Genomic DNA, 17,866 nt, shown 5'->3' with positions numbered 1-17,866 from the left:
GATGTGGCTGAGAAGCATTTTCACCATTAGACTAATTTAACATCCAGCAAGTGAGCAATATCCTTCAGTCCTTGAAGTGAAAGGGATAGAATCAAAAATTGTGATGATATATATATAAAAATAGTTGATTAGTGCATGGATTATGTTTTCACATTGGAAAATGCTGAGTATTACACTGAACTTTAGAGAACATATGGAGGTATGAATTCGTTTTATTAATATTTATTGAGTACTGTGCTATGCATGATTCTTGGGGAGAAACATGAACAAAGAATAAGTTTGTGCCACCACAAAACTAATATTCTAGTGTAAACAACAAACAATAAATAAGTTAACAAATATGTAACTTGATTTAAGGTCATGATAAATTCTTTGAGAAAAAATAAAGCAAGATAAGGATTATAATTTAGGTAAATTAGGGAACACTTCTCTGACAGGTGACATTTGGACTGAGATCTGAGTGAAGTGAAAGCCACCTATTGGAAAACTTGGAGAACAAAGCCATTTAGCAGAGAAAATTACGCTGGCTAAAGCCCTAAGCTCGGAGCAAGCATGACCTTTTCAAGTAGCAGCAAAGAGGCCGGTCAGTGTAAAGTGAAATAAGCAAGGAGATGGAATTGGAAAGTGTGTTAAGATGTGATTGCAAGCTTAGATTTTATTTTGAATGTGATGAAAAGCTATTGGAGAGTGTGAGCATAGTAGTGACACTGTCCAGCATGTTTTGGGGTACAACAGATAAGAGTGTCTCCTATTGGTTAGGAGGCCATTGTAGTAGTTAGCAAAGAGAAGTTTTATGAAGGAATGGGACCAACACGTAGCTGTGTAGTTGGTCAGAAGTGACTGGAATTGGAATGTATTCTTGAAGGTAAATCCAACAGAATTTGCCAGTGGTTTGGGTCTGGGATGTAAAAGAAAGATAAGGAGATTCCAGGTTTTGGATTTGACCATGGTGTTAATGGTCATGCTGTTAAATTATATCCCTAAGAAGAAGGAAGAGCAGGAGACAAGTTAGAGGAACACAGAATGGTAGTCAAAGGACTAGTAACAGGACTAGTGAGCCTGACCACAGGCCTGGATGAGGACAGAGAAGTAGGTGGAGGCAGTCTTGTCAGTTGGTTAGGGAGCAAGCACATTAAAATGGCTCCTCCATTTGTTTGCATTTTTTCTTTTTTTGTGCATCAAGCTCTGATAAACAACGCTTCAATCATGCATTGAACTCACTGGTCTTTTGCTTTCATGATTGTTCTTCCAATATCTTTTTGTTACAATTTTAGCAGTGATGTTAGCCCATTTCTCCCTGAGAGTGGTTAATTGTTAAGTGCGTAAAATGTGTTGAGGAAGCAGTTGGCTTCTGGGTTCCCCTGGACTGGGGTGTGATTTGTGGTGACTTACTGATTGAGAAGAAGAATGAGGAAACTGTGACAAAAGGGCACTGGACAGAGTCAGGAATATTGGGTGTTAGCAGTCCCAGCTCTGCCAGCTATGTGGCCCGGCATTTAAGCTCTTTTGACCTCGGTTTTCTCAGGAGCATAATTATTAGTTTGGATAATGTATATACTGGGATAACTTTAGAATACTAAAGTTCAGCCTATGGTAGGATTACAAATGTTAGTTAAAACACTCATTTATAGTAGTCCAGGGTATCTGTAAGATGGTGATCACTGCAAATAACAGAAAACACACACCAAAAATGGCCTTAACTTAAAAAAAAAAGATTCTGAGTTAGGGTGGCTGTGAGTTTAGTTAATAATATTTATTATCTCAGGATTACTATGAAGTGATCTTATGATATAATAAAATCATCAAGTTGTTGCCCATTTTAGAGATATGTCATCTGAGAACAAGAAAGGTTGATTCATTCAAAAAAGTTATCCAGACTCAGAACCAATAAAGGGCACAGCAAGGTGCTACCCCCATAGGCTATCTAACCCCTCAATAGGAGGCTGTATCACCTCCTTTTGGCCACTAAGTCAGAATGCTTTCAATTATATTTGCTTTTTTCGGTGATATAAAGATAAGTGGACAATAATGCAGAAACTTGAGAAATAATCACCAGAATGACTACCCAATATCAAATGGTGTTCAGCGGATTCTTGAGCTTATTAAGAAAGGTTTCTATTTTTAACATGCAGTGAAACATTTTGGCCACTAGAGGACACTATGCAGACGACATCCTTTAGGACAGTACCTTCCTTAGCTTCAGTCTTTATTCAGGAGTACCATGTTTTATGGTCTCGGGAAAGGTCATCTGGCTGCTGCTAAAACTGTGTGGTAAATTCCTAGTGGCCATGTGGGGGTTCTACTTTGTCTCAGGGTGGTTCCAATGTTGAAGCTGTCGTCCGAATCTCTGTTAAGTTCCTTAGCCTCTTAGGGCCTTCCTCTTTTTGCCCAAGATAGTTATCTGGTAGATAATTCTCCAAATATTATACTTTCTGGTCATGTAAAATGTACTCAACTCTTTATTGATTCATCTGTTTCAGGTAAGTGCCCCTTCTAAATTTAGTCAAATTGAATTATGATTTTTATTCATTTCTGATGATCCTGCTTGTGAGTTATTGTAATCACTTAACTATTAGAAAAAATTCTAGGATTGACTAGTATTGTTTTTAAGTCTAGGTTTATCCATGTTGATATCAATTAGTGCAATTTGCAACTGCAGTTTTCTTTTTTTGTCATAGACTCCAACACATAGGGGTGTTTAAATGCCATTTAATGATGAAATTGATTAATATCCATAGTTGAAATTAAACAAGACAAATTATGAATAAGAGAAGCAGACCTAATTCCATTTATGGGTTCCCGTATACTTGCCATATTCATAGGGAGTAAAAGCAGAGAGACTATAGACCTCCTGGTGGAGCATCTCCAGGGTGGAGACTGAAGTTTCCCAGGGTAAGTGCAAGAGCAGCTGTGTTTTTTCCTCAGTCTTGCAACTGGGTCAGTTTGTGGGGTGAAAATTCTTAAGTATTTATTGCTAGTACTAACAAGTTTAAAAATAAATTATCCATATGTAGGTTCTGTTTGTTAAAAATTTTATCATAGTTTTATATTCATTATAAAACCATGCCTTAGTTCTTAATTCCATTTTCTTTTTAAAGAGGCCTAAACCTTCTATTTTTACCTGTTTTCCACCTCTTATTTCTTCCTTCCACTGGATTATTTCCTTCATTATTGCAGGTTTAAAGCAGACCTGAGCCTTTGGCTCCCTGCTTATGCAGTTGTCCCAAACTGGCTTGCTGTTGGTGTGACAGCACCTGTGGACCCAATGTAGGACAACATGTTCCCCATGATGAGGAGCATGTACCATGAAGGGACAGGAAATGGTTTCTTGTCTTTTTGGCATGATTATAGGCTTCAAAGAGCATTAAATCAGATAGTGGATCAGTTGCACTTTTAATTCTTCTGATTAATTCTAAAGATCATTGTTTGTTGTTAATGGCATTTGTAATATTTTTCTGATACTTTAAATCTTTAGCTTTAAAGAAGGTGAAAGGTTTTAGAGTCTTAGCAGGTTATTTAAATAGCATTATATAGCAAACCTTTCTCTGGTTCTTTTTCATGCTTTTGAAAGCAAATGTTTTTAAAAGAGAAGTCTTGATTTTGAAGAAAAATATAAAGAAATAGACAGAATTACACATTGCATACCAATTATTTCAAACATGTGCAAGTTGTAACTGACGAATTAAAGCATTTGAAATACTGGTATCATTAAAAGCAAAGGCTTTGGATTTAAAACTCTCTTTTTTAACAGTCCTAAAATTCATATGGAAGAATAAAAGACCCAGACTAGTCAAAGCAATTCTGTGCAAAAAGAGTAATCCTGGAAGCATCACAATATCTGACTTCAAATCATACTACAGAGCTATAATAATAAAAACATCACAGTACTGGTATAAATGGAGACATGTAGATCAACGGAACAGAATAGAAGACAGAGACAAACCCACACAGATACAGACATCTGATCCTTGACAAAGGCACCAAAAACATATGTTGGACAAAAGACGCCTTTGTTAACAAATGGTGCTGGGGAAACCAGCTACCCATATGTAGGAGAATAAAACTAGATCCAATCGCTCACCCCATACAAATGTCAGCCCCATACAAATGGATCAAAGACTAAGGAATTAATACAGAAGCTTTGCAACTGCTAGAAGAAAACATAGGGGCACTGTTTCAATATATAGGCATAGGCAATGACTTCCTGAATAAGACTCCTAAAGCTCAGGAAATAATACCAAGAATTAATAAATGGGATGGTATTAAAAAAAAAATCTTTCCACAGCAAAGGAAACAAAAGTGTGAAGAGGAAACCTACAGGATGGGAGAGAATCTTTGCTAGCTACCCTTCCAACAGAAGATTAATCTCCAGAATATATAAAGAACTCGAAAAATCTAACACCAAGAAACCAAATAACCCAATCAATAAATGAATAAAGAAACTAAACAAACATATCTCAAAAGAAGAAATAAAAATAGCCAGCAAATATGTGACAAAGTGCTGAACATATTTAGCAATCAGAGAAATGCAAATTAAAACTACACTGAGATTTCATTTCACTCTGGTTAGAATGGCAATCAAGAGTACAAGTAACAATAAATGCTGGCAAGAATGTGGGATAAAGGAATACTTGGGCACTGTTGGTGGGAATGTTTCCACTATAGAAATCAGTATGGAGTTTCCTCAAAAGAATAGGAATGAAACTATCATATGACCCAACTATACCATTTTTTATGCACATCCATGTTTATTGCAGTACAATTCATAATAGTCAAACTATAAAACCAGCCTAGATGTCCCAAACAATGAATGGATAAAGAAAATATAATATGTATATATATGTGTGTATGCGTATATATGTATATACATACACATAATACAAACACACACAGTGGAGTTTTATGTAGCCATAAATTATGTCATTTGCAGGAAAATAATGAAATTATGTCATTTGCAGGAAAATGGATAGAACTAGAGAGCATCATGTTAAGTGAAATAAGCCAAACTCAGAAAGTCAAAAGCTGTGTGTGTGTTTTTTCTCATATGTGAAAGGTAGAGTGAAAAAAATTAAAAAAAAAAAAAAAAAGGGGGATCTCATGAAAATAGAAGGGAGACCAAGAGGGCAAAGGATGGGGATCAGGGGGAGAGAAAGGGGTGTTGGAGAGACTGGAGAATGAAACTGATCCAATTATGGGCATGTACCAGTATTTCACAATGAACCCTACCATAAGGGTTCATTATTATAATTATTATACACAGATAAAAAAATTTAAAAGACAGCCTTTTAAATTTATTCTGTGACCTGCGTGGTCATGAAAATCTCTTAGAGGGTTTCCATCTCTTCAGTTCTAAAATGGAATAATAGTACCTATCTTAGATAATTATTCTGAGAATTAAATGAAATTCAAAATTAAGTTCCTAGTATCTTATAAGGATTTAATAATGTCTGCTTCCTTTACTTCTACGGCTATTAGTATTATTATTACCATCATTCCTTTTACCTATGTTTTTGGCCAAATCACATATAAATATTGAATAGAAATTAAAAATTATGAATAATAAGGATCTAACTTCATCACCATAATTTTACTTTCATGAGTCCTCTACTTCCCTTTAGATAGGGAAGTGACTAGGATGTATTGATATACAATCCACAGGGCCAATGGGATCTGTGTAGGGAATAGGATGAGGTTGGGGTGGAGTAGCTGGTAGAGCCAGGGAGATTTAAGGAAGAAAACCCAAAATAAGTAGACTGACCTTGACAAACTAAGAGTAACTAATACTAAGAATCCAGTACACTGAAATCTTTTTCTTTCTATTCTAGGTAGATTTTATTTCTTTAAGCATTTGTTCTACTTTCTTATATTTTTCAAAAATATTTACAGGCTAATGGGTATAGGTAGTACATAATGCAGTGTTCTGAAAGTCAAATCCTATAGAAGTGAGAGAGTGAAAAAGAAAGTTGATTTTCTGTTTCATTCACAAAGTATATGTCTTGTAGAAGAAATGAATTTAATACTCCTTGTAAAAAACCATGATTTAATAATATAGGATTTTTTTCTTTTTTAAATATATTTTTATTTGTTCTAATTAGTTATAACAGTAGAATACAGCATGGTTATACAGTAGAATACATTCTGACACTTCTTACACAAATGGACATGGACAATAACTTCTCATTGGTTTGGTTGTATGTGTTGTAGAGTAATGTACAGGTTTTGATTTTATAATATTTTTATAGAGCAGAACTCATTAAGAGGTGAGTTAACTAAAATGCCACAGGTAGGGTGCCAAGACCATTTAGTAGGAAAAGCTCAGTCTTTTCAACAAATAGTGCTGAGAAGGTTGACTATCCACATGCAAATAAAAGAAGTTGGACTTTTACCTGATACCACATATAAAAATTAGCTTGAAGTGGATCAAAGGCCTAAGTATAAGAGCTAAATCTATAAAGTTTTTAGAGGAAAACAGAGAAAACTTCATGATATTAGGTTTGGCAATGATTTTTTGGTTTAAACACCAAAGGCACAGGCAATAAAAAAACAATAAGTTGGACTTTATTAAAATTAAAAACTTTTGTGCATCAAAGGACACTATTCAACAGAGTAAAAGATTGGTCCATTAAATGGCAGAAAATATTTGCAAATCATGTCTAATAAGAATTGATATCCAGAATATATGAATAAATCATAAAACTCAACAGAAAAGTTGGATTAAGAAATGGGCAAAGGACTTTCTTCAAGGAAGATATACAAATAACTAATAAGCACATGAGAAGATGCTTGTCATCAATAATTATCAGAGAAACACAAATCAAAGCCACTCCATGTCCATTAGGATGACTATTGAAAAAATACAAAAAAAAAAAAAAAATAGAAAGTGATATAGAAAAGTTGGAATTCTTGTGCATTGTTGATTGGAGCAGGACAGCTTCTGTGGGACAGCATGACAATTCTTAACCAAAATTAAACATAGAATCACAATATGATCCTGAGATTCCACTCCCTTCAAATTAACTTGGGTTCCTCTTATCAATGTTATTTCCTGCCTGCATTTCCTTGCAGATAACAGGTAGTTTGCTGAGGAATGTAACATATCCTGTCTACTTAAGCCAGGCAGGGCTACAGGTAAACTGTTTCTTGATAAAGAAAGCATGGGGGTCAGTACAGTAGGGCCATTAAAAATTTCTTTTTAGTTATAGATGGACACAATACTTTTGTTTTATTTTTATTTATATTTATATGGTGCTGAGTATCAAACACAGTGCCCCTTACACATGCCAGGCAAGTGCTCTACCATTGAACCACAACTGTAGCCCCCAGTGGGCCCGTTTTATGGAATTATTCCCTTGACCTCATGTTGACAGCATTCACATCTGTCTGTCTCCTATCAATACGATAGCACTTCTACAAGGTATCGCGAGTAGTCACATTCACAGAGACAGAGAGTAGACTGGTGACTGCCAGGAGCTGCGGGCGGGTTAAGAGGAGGGAATGGAGAGTGAGAGTACAGAGTTTCAGCTGGGAAGATAAAAAGGTTATGGAAATGGATGGTGGTGATGGTTACACGACAGTGTCAAGATACTTAATGCCACTGATCTGCATGCTTAAAAATGGTTAAGATGGTAAATTTTATGTTACTAACATTTTACTACAATTAAAAAGCATAACAATGCCATAAGTATGTATTTAGTGGTTACTTTAGGTGTAGTCCTCAGCTAGGGGAAGAGACATATTTCCATTATCAATGAAAGATCTGGCTTTTGCCTTCAAGGAGCTGAGTGAAATTCCTAAAAGTCGCTAAAGGTGATACATTAACTTCATTTATGTTGCAAGCATTGAGTGTCTGCTAGGTGCTAGGTGGTGTTATGATTCTGAGGGAGCTCTCATTCTTTTGGGAGAAGAGAGACAATGAACAAAAGAAAATTAGAGCAAATTGGGAGAAGATTTGTGTCATAAAAAAAAAAATGAAAAAAATCAAGGTGGAAAGGAGACTTGTGAGTGCAAGGGGCTGGGGCAAGGAATGCCCAGCTCTAAATAGGCCAGGGACAACCTTATGTAGAAGATGACATTTGAGCAAAGACCTGAAAAAGTTGAGAAAGAAAGGTACTTTTCCAAGGGCAGATAGTTTAGTTATACATCAAGGGCAAAGGTCTGAGTTGGGAAGGGGCCTAAAACACGCAACTTGGGTGCACTGAGGAGGGAAGAGTGAACACAGGCGGTGAAGAGAAGGAAAGGTGTTGTGGAAAGTGCCAGGAAGAGGCGTGCGGAGTCTGGAGGTAGAGATGAGGTGTTGGACTCTTTCCTCTGCAAGAAGGAAGTAGCTATGAGACTGGAGGATCTTGCAAAAGAACCAATGTGATCTGACACATATGTTTTATAAAGGATTACTCCAGTTGTCAAGTTGAAAATAAGATGCGGGGGAGTACATGAGTTTCCTTTTGCTGCTGCAATATGTAACAAACTTTCTACTGTAAAACAACACAAATTAATTATTTTAAGGGTTCTGTAGGTGGAAGTCCTACTTGGCCAAAAGTGAGGTCACAGAATTGCATTCTGGAAGCTGCAGGGGAATAATCTAATCTTTCCCAGCTTCCAGAGGCCATCTTTACTCCTTGGCTCCTGGCTTGTTTTTCCATCATCAAATCTCTGTCTCTCTGTTTCTGTCTCTGTTCCTGCCTCTGTCTCCGTCCTATCCTTCTACTTATGAAGAGCCTCATTATAAGTAACTGGAACCTACCTGGATAATGTAGGATAATTCCATATCTCAAGGTACTTAATTTAACCACACTACAAAGTCCCTTTGGCATGCAGTGTGACGTGGTCATAGGTTTCAGGGATTAGCATGTGAACATCTTTGGGGAGCATTATTTGACCTCACTTGGTCCCTCCAGTATCTTCCAAAGTTTCATATCTGTCCAATGTACAAAATGCATTCACCAGATCCCAACATCTCAAAAACCTCAACCCATTTCAGCAACAAAAGATCTCATCTAAATCATCAACTCACCCCTGATACTGCCAAATCTCATGCTCCAGTCAGCTATGGACAAGGGCCATCGTGAGGCACAGTTCTCTTGTGAAACTCAAACAAGTCAGTGCTCCTGAAACACAGTGATGGAACAGCCATAGAATAAGAGCTATAGACAAGAGAGTAAATGGAGGAAAAAGGAAGTAACCAGTTCCAGGCATTTTTGAAATCCAGATGACTGACCAGCATTGTGTTTTCTAGACTACTGGGAATAACCCTCTATGGTTTTTGACTCCACTCTCCATTTGTGGCTCTACTTTTGAGGTTAGCTTGCAGCTGCATTGTTTAATCAGTCTCTTTTCTACCCATAGAATTTTGAGTCAGCAGGCTTCTTTTATTCATCCTCACTCAGTCTCTTCCAGTTGAAACTGGTTCTGTTGGTGTAAACTTTTCAAAAATCTTGTGGTCTCCTGTATGTCTTGGGGTTTACTCCACAGGACAATAAGCTGCCCACAGGCCTGTCCCATGCTAACTTTTGACTTTTGCTTAGATGACTGGGGGAGTATGTGAGTCATAACTTAATCTTTTCAAAGAGCCTATTGTGTGATGGAGTATTATGACTTTTTCACCCTTCCAAGATACCAGCTGTATACATTCTATAAATACTGATGCTTATTTGAGATATGATATAGAAGCAATAAAATTAATAAAATTTAAGTGAACAGTTTGAATGTTAGCATGTGTATGCATCCTTGTAAACACCACTGAAATCAAACTACAGAATGTTTCAATTCTCCCAACATTCCTTTGTGGGTTTTTAGTCAATGTCCTCAGTAACTCCCTGGAAGAAATTATTCTGATCTCTGTTACCATAAATTATGTTGGCCAGTTTTTGAACTTCATGTAAATGGAATTACACTTTACATACTCTTTTGCATCTGACTTTTTTGGCTAAAAGTCGACACTCTTCTGAGTGTGTGTATGTCTACCCTTTCCATTGCCAGGTGATATTCCACTATTTTTGAAGGTAGAGTCAATAAGCATTTCTAATAGATTGCATGTTAGCTGTGAGAGAAAGAGAGGAGGTAAGGTTGACTTTTAGATTTTTTTTTTTTTGAGGTGCTGGGGATTGAACCAGGGTCTTGTGCTTGCCTTGCAAGCACTCTACCGACTGAGCTATCTCCCCAGCCCTGACTTTTAGATTTTTGATCTGAATAACCAGATGTTGCCATTAATTGAGATGGGGAAGACTATGGAAGGAATAGGTTGCAGGGGAGAGAGAAGGTTAGACCCAAGGGCTTTAGTTTCAGACATGTAAATCTTGAGATGTTTATTAGATATTCAAACGGAAATACTGAAGAAGCAAGTGGATATATGGTTTTGGAATTTAGGAGAGTTGTCCAAACAAAGCTTCAGCATTGTCAGCATTTAGATGATATTTAAAGTGATTAATGGTTAATTGATCAGTGTCACAGAGATTCTAAAGGTAGAGCCCTGCCACATTCCAACCAAGTGTTAAAAGATCAAGAAGTTGCAATAGAACTGGCAAAACAGATCTAGATCTAGAAGGAGCAATTGGCTCAACAGGAGAAAAATCAGTAACATATTCTGTCCTGGAAGCCACCTTGAAATTCTATGTGACATTATAACAATGCTAAATATTTATTTGCATTTAATTTATTTCTTCATAAAAATACATTTTTTATGGTTCTTAAAAAGTTCATGAACAGCTGCATTAATAATATTTTCCAGAAGTCCAAGTTGTGAACTGGTGGCTATTACAAAAGTGGTCAACAAATTGTATCATTAATAATTTCAAAATGACTAAGGTCTATTAATCAATTATTTTTTTATGATGACTGCTTACTTTGGACTTAAATTTGGTATTTTGGGGCTTTGTTACTCCCAGAAACTGATTCTCTTTCATAAGAAAACTGGCTATGGTAAGCTTCACAGAAAACAGATTATAGAACTTGAAACCCAAGAAAAATATCTCAAATCCATACTGCATCAAATAGAGATTTTTAAAAAGTCCTATAATTCCACATGAACCAACAATTCACATATGTAGACATCTCTCAAGTTTTAGAAAAGTTAAGGAGTTTATCTTTAAATATCACCTAAAAATTAAGTTTTAACTTGAATAAACTCAAAAGATACACACAGATAAGCCAGTAATAGGCTAATTTTCACCCAAATAACCACTAACAGTCAGCCAAGTGATACTGCATTATTCTAAGTTTCTCCTGATAGCAATTGTCAGCTTTATTCATATCTTGCAGTTTGCTGGGGTTTGACTTTCTAATGAGAGAAAATGACTCCTGGAATTAAACATCCACCATGAAATTTCTTTTTGATGTCTGTTAAGCAAATTGCAACTGTAGAACCTTCTATTACATATGGTACAATTTGTGGAACCTCTGATGCTAATGATGAGAATGACATGTGTGCTAGTCTGATCGTGTAAGATTCAAAATATGCTGCAAGTTGGAAATAATACACCATGTCCACCTCTTCATCTTAAACATTTTTCAGATTTCCCAGGGATGTTTAATACAATGGTGCTATCTGACCCCCATGCCTTCTGAGAGGAAATGATATAGAAAATGACTCTCAATAGATTGACTGATGACTTGTTAACGATGGCAGTGTAACCTGTCCTAATGGAAGATTTATCAGCAGTGTTTCAGATGGCTGATCACATGGTGTTGTGGTCTTAGTCACAGTTCCTAGGTGAAATGGTTGGCAAGTACCTGTTGTTTTAAACTAACATTTGGAGGTAGGTCAAGAGGACATTGAATTCCCTGGAAAAGCTTTCCCTCCTATTTTAAAATACTGCATGATGAGAAGCTATCTTTTATTTGAGGAGAGTAAAGTTGTGGCCAAATAAAGATTTGAACATTAAACTAAGTAGCATCAAATTTAGGTATGATTCACTGATAAGGATTTTGCTTTGAATCTTTTTTCCTTTATATTTTGGAGAGCACGTGTTTATTTCCTGAAAAGTAGCTTTCCACATTCAGAAAGCCACATTTTGGAAAGGGACTTTCTTTTAGGAAAATATTAACTATCAAATAAGGAATTAACAAGGACATGCTTTTCTACTTCAGAGATGTGGTTACTCAAAATACCTCAGAAAAAAACTCACTATGACTTCTGATATACTAAGAATATAATGGTAAAAACACTGTAGGTCTTGCATTTTTACAAGGTTCTAGTACTTATAGAGGATCAATAAATGTTTATTGAGTTTCATCGGGGAAGTGAATTGGGCTGGCCTAGAAATCTTATCACTAATCAATTTATTTTTGGTAGTTCATCTATCATTTAATTCATTTACCCATTATTTTATAACCAATGTCTGCCATTAATGTGTGCTAGGTCTTCTGAGAAAATAAAAGGATATGATCTGTGACTTAATTTCAAAGTGTTTATTATTTAAAGTGACAACATGTATGCCAGCAATCAGGAAAAAAAATAGAAAATCTTTACAATTAGAAAAGATATTCCGTGTTCCAAATTACAAGTTTATAAACTTTTGGAACTCAAAATTCAAGGCCACCTTTGATTATTTATGTGTTTATTGTTTGCTTGAGGGTCTCTCAATTAGCCCTAGCTATTTTATCTTATAAGTAATTTATATTTAAAACTTTTGATACTGGAGATTTAATAGTAAAGTGCTTTTGTCTTACTTCGTATACTAGAATTTCTCTTAAATTTCCCACTGAAAATATCACACTTTTCAAATTATAATGTACAACAAAATAGTGGTTGTTACTGTCGTCCCAACAGCCTTTGCAGTGTTTCCAAGACTTCCATATAGCAGGAACTAGAAAAGCAATGAGAATTTCACATTTTATTGCAAAACATTCAGTTTTGCTATAAAACAGATAAATAAGGAGCATGCATATTTTTATTAGTGCTCAGCCTTTACTATATTGAACTTTTAAAACTTCTTATTTGATGCATTAAATTCCATCAATAGCAAGGCACTCTTGAGATTCTCTCCCCTCTTGTGGACTGTCACATTTTTTACTTAATAGAAACCTAGGCATTGCAACTATCGTCCATTGTTTTCCTCCTTAATTGGTCCATTATACTAATTAAACTTGGTGTAATGAAGACCTGGGTTTGATTTTAGGCCTGATATTTATAGTAAATAATGGTGATATTCAAAATATTCAATAATTGGGAAACTTGTGGTCGCCAAGCAGTCTGTTCTCAACTCCTGCTGCCAGTTAGGAGTTAGCCTTTAGTTGCTGGATCATGAAGAGGTCTCTGGATTTCAGAGAAGCTGGAGAATCAGTACTTGAGTTGCTCAGGCAATGACTGCTACCAACCTGTAGGAACGTATTTCAACACTTTAGCACTTGTAAGTGTACTGTTGTATATCCACTGCATATTAACCCTGTATCTGAATTTAAAAAATACTCATGTAGACGCTGCCTGTCTGTAAAATTTTTGTGAGATTCAAATAAAAGGTTTATACAATAATAACTCAATAGCTTAATGCCAGCAATTATGAGATCATATAATTCTCACAAAAATCTTGTATTATTATTATTATTCCTATTACAACAACTCTATGAGCCATATGTATATAATGCACATTTTATAAGAGGAAGTGAATTTAAGATTAAATAATTTGTCTAAAATCACACAACTAGTTCATTCCAGGTAGAGAAAGGATTCAGACACTGGTTTGTTCTTAAAAATATAATGTTAAAAAACATGTAACAGTGAAAACTACCTACATTAGTTATAACCTCATGTACAGAATTTGTGCATCTATAGCTCAAACCATGAATTGTTTTAATCCTTTTTTTCAGATGGCTACTAATACTCTTATACTCTATTCCCCTGATCAAAATTTGGCAAAAGGAAATGAGAAAACCTGGGAGGTAAAGGCACAATTAAAAGTATTTTAAGTTGGGAAAATGTGCTCCGAGTTTTAGTTTAGTTTGGAGCTCAGTGTTATATTGGCAAGAAATTCTGTCTCTCAAAGTGAGGTTTTCAATTTCTTTATTAATAAACACACCATTAGACATTGTATTGCCCAAGTGGCAGATCTGGTAAAAATGTTCAAACATCAAACTGAATGAAGAAACTCTAGAAGCCTTCCCTTTAAGGTCAGTAACAAACAACGATGCTTGCTATGATCCCTTTTGTTTGACAAGGGACAGAATGTCCTGGCCAATGAAATATGAGAAACAAAAGAAATAGGGATATGATTCTAAGGGAAGAGACAAAACTGTCAGTATGTACAGAGGATTTAATTACTTTGTAGAAAGTACAAGAGAATCAATGAACTATTGAAGTTAAAAAGAGTTGGCATAGTTGCTGAACACAAATCAAGAAATTAAAAAATTAATAGAATTTTTTTTACACAGTAGCCGATTAAAAAATGTAATAGACTACGGTATTGGGTTTATAATGGCAAAAATAAAATCTATACAATTTCTAGAAACTTTTCTAAAAATTCAAAAATTTTGTGGGGTACATTTAAAGGACATAAAATAAGATCTGTTTGCGGGGGTGAATGGAGAGAGAGAGATTCCAGCTTGTGGAAGGAAGATTTAACATTAAAAAGACAAATTCTTCCTAAATTAAAATAAAAAATTCAGCCAGGTGCAATGGTGCAAGCTGGTAATCCCAGTGACTCGGGAGGCTGAGGCAGGAGGATTTCAGGTTCCAGGCCAGCCTCAGCAACTTAGACCTGTCTCAAAAATAAAAAAGGGGTAGGGGTGTGGCTCAGTGTGTTGAGTGCCTCTGGGTTCAATCCCTAGTACATCAACAATAACAATGACATTTAATGAAATTAAAATAAAAAGTCCAGACAGAATTGAGGAGAGTGCATCTGCGCCGGATCCTCTGAAACACTGGCTCAAAGGTGTGTGGATTTCTTGGGGACAAAAGCCAGGATGGATATTCAAGAGTGGTATTTGAGAACTTGAAAACTGGCTCTGGGTTTGGCAGTTGATCAAAACCAGCAGACAAAAGCAGCAGAGAATACACAGCGCGCCTTGCAAGACTGGGGCAGTTAATCAAAAGTAGCAGAGACTACCCAGAGTGTCTTGCAAGACTGGTGACTGAGCAGGAGTTTAAATGGAGATCTAAAGTCGAACACTTAGAAGCCGAAGTTCTATGGTTATGTCAAAAACTTGTGAGTAGGATTTGTTTAGGATCATTTAAGAGTGAAAACTTAACCTTCCCAGTTGCTGGCTTGGGAACCTGGAAGTTCTGAAAATACACTAACTCTGATGGAAGATTCTGGGTGTGATTTATCAAATGAGCAGAGAATTGAACGCTCTGTTTCAGCATTTCGCGGAGAGCTGCAAGCCCCACTTTTCCCACCGCTACCTCTTGTGAAAACACCTTGTGCTACCCCAGAAAATCCTTTGTCTTCTTATGGGCAGTTCTTGCAACATCTGCTTGAACTAAAGAACTTGACAGAATCTGGTGGTCTGAAAATAGACTAACCCACTTGGAAAAAAACTCTTCCACAGCCTCTAATTCTATTTGTCAGTTGCTCAAGGACTTGATTACTTGTTATCATAATCCCAAACTCCCTTTTTCAAGCTTTTGGAAATAAGTTATTGGTACTTTACCTAAATGAATCAATGATTATAACTTATCTAATCATATTCTTAAAAAGTGTTCTAAGAAGTTGGAAGAATTTGAGAAAACACTATCTCAGGTTATTTGAGGGAACAACCAAATAAACTAGTTTCAGGTGCAGGGTTATGTCTCTGAGTCTGGTAACCATAGAACATTGCAGCTTGTTGAGAAAATCTATTACATCTCTACTTCTATCAGAAATAAACAGCTTTGCTGATGATCTGGGGTCCATTAATGACATGCAAGCCAGTTACTACATGACACGCTGTGGGAATATTTTCTCCTTGTCTGGGTTCTAGAGCAGTTTCTTCAAAAGGAAACCAAAGAGCACCGTGCTAGTACAAGCCATGATGACCAAGAAGTCAAGAGATTTCTTCAGGAGCATCATGACACTATCTTCCAACTCTCTGATGCATTTCCTCTGTTTGCTTTTTATTTATGGAGACTGGGCATTGTCTTGAACTCAGCAGAGATAGAAACTATTGAAAATAACTCAATTCCTTAGTTGTTTACAAATATTAGAAGATCTTGTGCTTAAATATTTTCAGGAATATTTTAAATGAGTGTTTTAAAATTGATCTCTAAATATTAATTCAACTTAAAGGTTATTCAAATTGTATATAAAATAATATTAAAATATTAATATTAATATTTTATTAACATTAATATTTTATACACAATATAGAATCATCTTTCTATATTAAGAGCAGTCTGTTTCAGTTGAGGATGCTCTCCTCATCCCCATGTAATTGTATCTTATGTCCTCAATGTAGTCTAGCTCCATTATTCTCTAAAATGGACCATTAATTGTCTCTCATAACAGATATTTAAATTGTAAAAGATTTTCATGTAATAGATGCTAAAAGGTAATGAAGGAGTTCTTAAAGTTTTGTGACTTTATCAATACAAAGTGTTTAAAATAATTAGCTATAAATGGAATTTTTAACACATTTTCTTACATAATTGCACTTAAATCAACGGGTGTCAGATGGATTTAACATTTGGAAACCTTGTGGCCTTTAATTTTATATAACCAACATATTCCTCAAGTCTTTTGAAAAGTGTTAATTAGTTCTTTTAAATGTTCAGTGCTTGTTCTCAACAAATACTTGCTTCGATTCTTGATTAAATGTTTTAAAACTCCTATGATTATTTAAATGTAGTTAAGTTGTATATAATTAGGTCATTAGGGATACTTCTATAAATTTTAACATTCATCCAGAAATATACTTTATACTTATTAAAAGTGTTGTTTACTAGGCCCGGTGACACATGCCTGTAATCCTAGCAGCTCATGAGGCTGAGACAGGAGGATCTCAAGTTCAAAACAATGAGATGCCAAGCAACTCAGTGAGACCTTGTCTCTAATAAAATACAAAAAGGGTCTGGAAATGTGGTTCTGGTTGAGTGCCCCTGAGTTCAATGCCTGGTACAAAAAAAAAAAAAAAAAAAAAGTGCAGCAGAAGTAAAGTAAATTGGACACACATAAGTCCACAAATATCTAAAACAATTCTTTAATAAGAGCAAAATGGGGAAACATCTTACCAGATACTAAGATATATTACCAAGTATAGTAATGCAGTGCAATACAGGTACTAAAAATGCCAAATAGATGTTACAATAGAATCTAAAATACGATAAAATCTAAAAGAAATTCATGTGTTTATAGGAACTTTGTGGTAGATCATTGAAGAAGTGGCAAATTGTTTAATAAACATTATTGTGAAAATTGGCAAAATATTTGGAGGAAAAAAACAGGCCTCAAACACCATCTACAAAAACAATCCCCATTTGAATGAAGATCTAAAAATAAAAAATGAAACTATAAAACAATTATAAAAATATTGGAGAATATCTTTTCAACAAGAGGGTTAGAAAAGATTTCTAAGATAAGGTGATAAAAACACAGAACATAAAGACAAAAATATGTGGAATTTATGACATTAGAATTAAGCAATTCTGGGGGCTGGAGTTGTGGCTCAGTGGTAGAGCACTTGCCTAGCACATGTGAGGCACTGGGTTCGATCCCGAGCAACACATGAAAAAAAACTAAATAAAGAAGGTAGAGGTATTGTGTGTATCTATCACTAAAATAAAGAAAAAAGTAAGCCTTTAAGCATTTCTGTTTTGTGTGGGACATTACAAATAGTCTGGGATAAATATCTGGAATGTGAACAACCGATAAAAGATTAACATATAAGGAAATCCTACAAACCAATAATTGAAACTCAAGGAATTCAGTAGAAGAATTAGCAAAGAATATGAAGAGACAATTCA

General features: G+C 35.4%; 1 pseudogene across 1 annotated transcript; it reads left to right on the top strand.

Annotated features, from left to right (window-relative positions):
* Positions 1-552: 552 nt before the first annotated feature.
* On the top strand, positions 553-16,094 carry LOC306661118 (meiosis-specific protein MEI4-like; annotated as a pseudogene). Its single transcript has 2 exons — positions 553-583; positions 14,962-16,094. The product of its transcript is annotated as a meiosis-specific protein MEI4-like (transcript).
* The last annotated feature ends 1,772 nt before the right edge of the window (positions 16,095-17,866 follow it).

This window comes from Sciurus vulgaris, assembly GCF_902686455.1.
Source record: "Sciurus vulgaris genome assembly, chromosome: 5".
Classification (NCBI taxonomy): domain Eukaryota; kingdom Metazoa; phylum Chordata; class Mammalia; order Rodentia; family Sciuridae; genus Sciurus; species Sciurus vulgaris.
This window is presented reverse-complemented; position numbering and strand designations above follow the sequence as displayed.